Source organism: Lucilia cuprina, chromosome 2 (genome assembly GCF_022045245.1).
Source record: "Lucilia cuprina isolate Lc7/37 chromosome 2, ASM2204524v1, whole genome shotgun sequence".
NCBI classification, from domain to species: Eukaryota; Metazoa; Arthropoda; class Insecta; order Diptera; family Calliphoridae; genus Lucilia; species Lucilia cuprina.
The window spans coordinates 32,853,940-32,860,421 of NC_060950.1; the positions used below are offsets into that span (position 1 = coordinate 32,853,940).

General features: G+C 27.8%; 1 protein-coding gene across 5 annotated transcripts in view; it reads right to left on the reverse strand.

Annotated features, from left to right (window-relative positions):
- The window catches only part of LOC124418523 (homeobox protein 5-like), a 245,940-nt gene extending 239,738 nt beyond the window's left edge, over positions 1-6,202 (reverse strand). For 4 of the 5 annotated variants that reach the window (XM_046945131.1, XM_046945129.1, XM_046945128.1 and 1 more), the window contains exon 1: positions 5,639-6,202. The gene's annotated coding sequence lies outside the window, so the exon portion shown is untranslated. Of the gene's footprint in view, positions 1-4,941; positions 5,616-5,638 lie in introns of those variants that run through there. The other variant, XM_046945130.1, reaches the window with a different exon arrangement.
- Positions 6,203-6,482: the final 280 nt, after the last annotated feature.

Here is a 6,482-nt window from a genome sequence, read left to right on the forward strand (position 1 = left end):
GGGTTATTTGTGTTTTATATTGGAATTTAACTATAATTAGAGAGTTATGTTTTTTTTTGGCAATTATATTGTCCAATTATTGGAACACAATATATCGTAAAGTTGAACATAACACGAATAAGTTTGGTACAATGCAACAAGATTGAATGAACTTTAAAGCTTTTGTGTTATTTTTTTAATCCGATACATTTAAACATTTTAGTGACGAAAAGCAATTTATTTGAAAAAGCTTTTATATCTTGTCTAAAGGCAAATATAGACCGATCTTCATAAAATTTGCTGAGTTTTGTTGCGATATTATTGTTTATAAGTGAATTGATATTCCAGTACTTTACGGACTAGGGTACTTGAGGACTAGGGTAAAATGACTTAAATAGAGATTAACTTTTTACATTGGCTTCATCTTATTGATACGCGAGAAATTTCATCAAATTATGATATATATTTTGACGTTCTTCGCAAGCTTAACATGGCCATTTAGCCATTAAGCCGGACAGATGGACTTTATCGGCATATGACAAATATATGTTACCCTCCCCACTGTGTTTTATGGTATAAATAGAATTATTCTATTAAATTCTGCGATAATCGCTTCATTTAGATCATGGACCTATTCTAGAACATTTATTACATGTTTTATTTTTTTAAGCAATAAAAGTTTAGCCTTTTTTCTAGCCTTATTTTTTAAATCTTTTAGCCTTTTCTAAAAATTCACAATAGTTTTAAAAATATTTTATCAATAATGGATATCCCTTTAGATTTTACTATAGGAGGCGTGTCATAATGTCCATAAACGTTCACAGACATTCTGACACTTTTAGGTGTCATTAATATTACTTTAAAGTATTGAATAGCAAATGTAACGTTAGTATGTGGTGGCATATCATAATGTCCAGTATTACAATGTTATGACACGCCAATAAGTGTCATATTGCCCGTGATCGTTATGACCTGCTATTGTTATTTCTTCAGTATCTTAAAGACTACTTAGGGCGTATGAGTAATTTTTTAATAATCATACGTACTGTACACCATTTCAAAGTTATTATTATTACATCGGGTAGTGAAACAAAATATTTCATGGTTTCTCGATTTCTGAGCTTAAAGTGTTTCTGTGACATAAAGTGAGTAGAGGACTTTATTAGAAATTTCCAATGAAAGTGATGTCAGAAATATTATTATAAAAACAAAAAATGACAGAAAATTTCATAAGCAAAAAATTAAATAAATTTAAAAGTGATAAAAAATATATTCCACTGAAATAAAATAACTTGAGCAATTTTAAAAGTTACTGCCTTATTCATAACATATTATCAAAGGTTTATAGAATATATTTTGTATGAAAAATTATTATAATAACCATTGATAAGTTTTCATTAATAAGGCCTTGGAAAATCTTAAATTACAGATAGTTCTCGTAAAAAAATACAGAAATTCTGGCATGTGAAAAAAAATTCCTTCAGACGGCAGACAATTGTCTATAAATCCTATTCAAAACAACTAATTCCTTTAGTTTGCGTGTAAAATACGATTAAATGAATCTGAAATACAATTTAAAAGCACTGAAATAAAATTAATAACTATGTTATTCCAATTGAATATATATATTTATACCCTACACCACCTTAGTGAGGAGGGTATATTGGGTTTGTGCTGATGTTTGTAACATACAAAAATATTCGTCCCACCTTAAAGTATACCAATCGGCTTAGAATCATTCTGAGTCGATTAAGCTATGTCCGTCCGTCCGTCTGGCTGGCTGTCCATGTAAACCTTGTGCGCAAGCTACAGGTCGCAATTTTCAAGATAATTGGATGAAATGGTTAAAATCGGTCCATTATTTCGACTAGCCCCCATACAACCTAACCCCCCTAATATGGCCTTTTGGCTTATAATTAATTTAAATGATCCATTATGTTAACAAAAGTCGACAAAACTTAGTTTTATAGAACTTTTAATGACACTACCGATTTTTTTAATGATCGGGCTTTATTTGACCCTATACCCCATACAAACTCCCCTTCAGAAAATGACTTAAAGGTCAAAATTCACTTACAAACACTAATACCACTTTTAAATTCTACATTAATAATATTGAAGAAGACTTAACTCCCCCTACCAACATTTTTAAGGATAGGGCCATATTTTGCCCTACTCCCCTTTAAGACCTCTTAAAAAATCTTTTTTTTTGCCAAAAAAAAAAGTAAAAATATTCCGAAATAAAGTTAAAAAAATAAACAAAATGCTTTATTTTTTTTAAATAATCCCCATTTTTAACATACATACTGACTGGTGTAGGGTATCATATGGTCGGCTACGCCCGACTATACATTCATACTTGTTTTATATAATACTTTTCTACAACAAGCCTAAAATTGATATATTTCTGAGATGCTTTCGAAAACGTTTAAGGACTTATTTTACAGTATAATACTGAGATAAATATTCGTTGGTGGCAAACTAAGGATACTTATCTAAAAAATATTTTAAAGCATGGGTTCGGGAAACGGTGGAGTATCATAATGTTCATAGACTTTTTGACAATTTTTTTCAAGTTTTGTAATGCTCATCAACATTCCACATTCAGGTCTCCTTTAAGTAAACTTGGAGTAAGGTAAATATTTACAAATTATGTTTTGTTGCATGCCTGGAAAGCTGAGACTTTTTTATATAAAAGAATAATTAGTTTTCGCATTATCATTGTATATGCCTTAAGGTGATGATGTAAAGTTCATGTTTTTTACGAATATTTTTCCTGACAGTGTTTTTATTATTTTATACCACAAATTTTTTGTACAAAACAACCCATTCATAAAAAATTAAAAAATATATATTATTGGACACCAAATTTGATTCACCTTTGCAGACAAATATTTACCTATGACTTTTTAAAATGGTACTTTTCTATAGATATTTATGTTTTTTTTGTAATTTTTAAAAGTGAACAAGTGAATACTTATGACCCCTAAACGATCATATCCTAAATAGACTCTAAAATCTTCTTAATAACATCAGAAATGTTTGCCTCTGCGGTATTTACGCTCACTTTTCTAATACTCCATGGAAAAAAATAAAAAACAAAAATAAGTAAAATAATGACTGAATATTCACTGACTTTTTCAATGGTCTTATGCTCTTAAAAATAAATTTTGCAAGGATATTAGACGGTATCTGTTTGTACGGGAAAATCGTAATGACCGTTATTATTTATAATTTTATTGAAAAGGATTTGTTTAAAATAATTTGGTGCTTAGCACATATATTCAGACAAAACGTTATAAAACTCGAATTCCAATATAACTGAAAATATAACTTTTCCTTAAAAATCCAAAAATATTCAAGAAGATACATTAAATCTAGTTTTTCGTAAAAGTAATATGGATATATGTATATACACAAATGTAATTAAAATATTTTGTATATAGAATTTTGGAAATTTTGTTTTACAAATTTTGCAAAAAATTGCATTAAATACAAAATATTTTCTTTTACTTCATTTCTAGAAGACTTCCTCTATCCATCTTTACCCTTCATTTATACCAACACATTGTAGCATAATTAAGCCTTTTTTGTTAAATGGTATCTTTGAAATGTATGGACTTTGAAATTGTCATGATGTATATGGACACTAGCATTCAATATAGTTTATCATTACGACCATTGATACTATGACACTGGACAACATGTCACACTACCAGGAGAACTGCTTTGCACCAATTGTCTGAAGATATTGTTTTTTGCTTACTTATAGATTAATTTGGTTTAGGTTTCTAAAGAGATTGTTCCTTAGATTATTTTTTTGATGTTTTAAACTTATTAAAGAATACTTCTTTTATTGTTAAGGATTATCGTTGAATTTTGCGATGACTTAAAATTTAATCTTTAACTAATATACTGTTGCTAATACATATGTTGTAATACATATTTATATCCAAAAGAGTTCATGTTTTTTATGTGTACATTCAGCTAGATTACATGATTTGTTTTAAAATACTCGTCAAAATTATGAATACAATTCTAAAAACTTAATTGTAAGCTCAACTCTCTTGTGTACAGCTTTTATAAATTTTCCAATAAAAAACTAAAAATTTTATTTGTTAAAATATGCTATTCCTTTTACTACAGCTATAGTTTCATGTAATATAATATTTAAATGATTGAATCTATAAATTTAAACCAAAAAACCATAAATACCAAATATAAAAACCCAAAAATTCTATGTTTTACGAAAATTCAACATGGCTAGTAAACAACAACAAAAACTGATACAAGTTTCCGGTTTAGTAGCAAAATATTCTCAAAACTCATTCATGTTCTCATATATACAGACATACATACAAACACATACATTTATGAAAATTTTTACACATAAACCTAGATATTTACATAACACTTTCGGCCAAATAACACTATAGTGGAATGGTTAAATGAAAAATGTATGGCTATAGAAAAAAGTGGTAATAAATTTATTTTGGTTTTAACAATTTACACTAGTTTTTTTTCCTTTTTGTTTTATTTAGAGCTGATGAGTAGAGGAGGAATAAAGTTGAAATTTTTATATATTTGATTTTCGATTGAAATTGGTTTTATCATGAAACTGTATTTTAGTTTTATTTCACAACTTTTCATTTTTGGAGGGGGGAGGGATAAAATTGCCAAAACAAGAAAATAAGGTGAAACAAATATTTGATGAGTAAGGTTTAGATATAAGTTTTAGTTTTTTATTTTGAAAATCTAGAGTTTGTTAAATGTTTTTTAATTTCCGCTCGACTGCTGAACACATTTCATTTTGCGATATTTACATTCTTTATTCTATTTTTTTATTTTTTTTCCTTTTTTGTCAACAACAGTTTTTATGTTTTCTTTATAGTCTTGCTTTAAGCTTTTTGTTATTGTATTAAAGAAATATGGATAAAAGTTTGTTAACTTACATACACATACATACATATATTTATTTTCAGATACTTTTAGATATTGACAGTTTGAATTGTTGTTGCTGTTTAAGCTATTTTTGATGAGTAACTTTCATACCAGAATTTTTATTGATAGAACGTGTTTTTTATCAGTTATAAATGATTTCTTTTATATTTAGGGATTTATTTCATTTACACAAGCATAAAAGGGAAATGGGGTTGAAATTTGATACTACATACAACATTCAGACAAATTTCATTCTCATACATATTCATTCAACCATTCATTTAAAACTCCTTCTTTTTTAAAAAGGTATTTTGGAGAGTTTATATTTTGATTAAAAACACTTTTCACTTTTGTGGATTTTTTGTTTCTTTATAGTTGGGAGTTAACTTTTTACCTCGTACCGGTTAAAGGTTTTTTACTTTTGCTACCATTTCTTGAAGGCCACTTTACAGATTTTTACGGTATGTTTTCTTTTATATTTTTAAATATTTTCTTTAAAAATTTCCCTTAAAAAATTATATCAAAAAAATATTTTACTTTTTCAAAATAAATATATTTTTTAAACAAGAAAACTTGTTATTTAAGTTTGACCCTAAGATTTTAAATTTTGACTTTTCTATAAAACACTCAAAAAGACCACTTTCAATCTTAATTCACAATTTTATTTATTATTTAATAAATTTTATTATTTAATACTTTATTAAATTATTTTATTTACCATCGATAACAATTTTCCAAAAATTACGTTAAACACTTAAGCATAAAATTTAAGAAATTTCGTATAGGTTTTTATGACCCGTTTGCGCGTCTACGACGACCCACTCAGCTGGGTTACGTTACGGCTACTAAATCGTAAGAAGAAAAAAAGCTAAAGTGCAATTGCAGATGCTGGAATGTGAGCGTGTGGGAACACAATCAGCAGAAGCATCAGGCAGCACCTGATTATTTTCAACTGTTGAAATTACTGTAGCCGAACCGACACTCACGAGTTAAAACAACTTTACACTTTTCGCTTTTCTTTTGTTATTTCTTTATCATTTATAACATTATATATATTATAGAATTTTTTTAATATTATTCACATTTTATTTCATTTTTGTTTTTTTTTTTTTGTAATTTTCGATATCAAAACTATACACAGACCCGTTTTTCTGTGCAACTTTCAACAGTTTCCTTTAACTGTATTCATATTATTTTTACTTTTTGCTTTTAACTATTGTATTTCATACAAAACTAAGGCGCTGTACACAAAAACGACCGTTATATCCTCGTGCTCCTTATGGATGCTGGAGCTTAACTGAACAAGTTTTTCCCAGAAGTTTACCGTAAAACTAAACTACCTCTGTACAGCGAAATACAGACACACACGTGCACACAAATACACACCGAAAAGTTTTATTTTTCCATTAAATTGAAATTGTACAAGAAAAAAAGCAAAGATTTCCATATACAGGAAAATTACGCACAGCATCCTTGGATACTCTTAAAATAAAGCTTTGTTTCCTTAGCAGCTCTTTAAAATGAGTTGCCTTAAAGTTTAAGCACTCCTTAAAGTTCTCTTA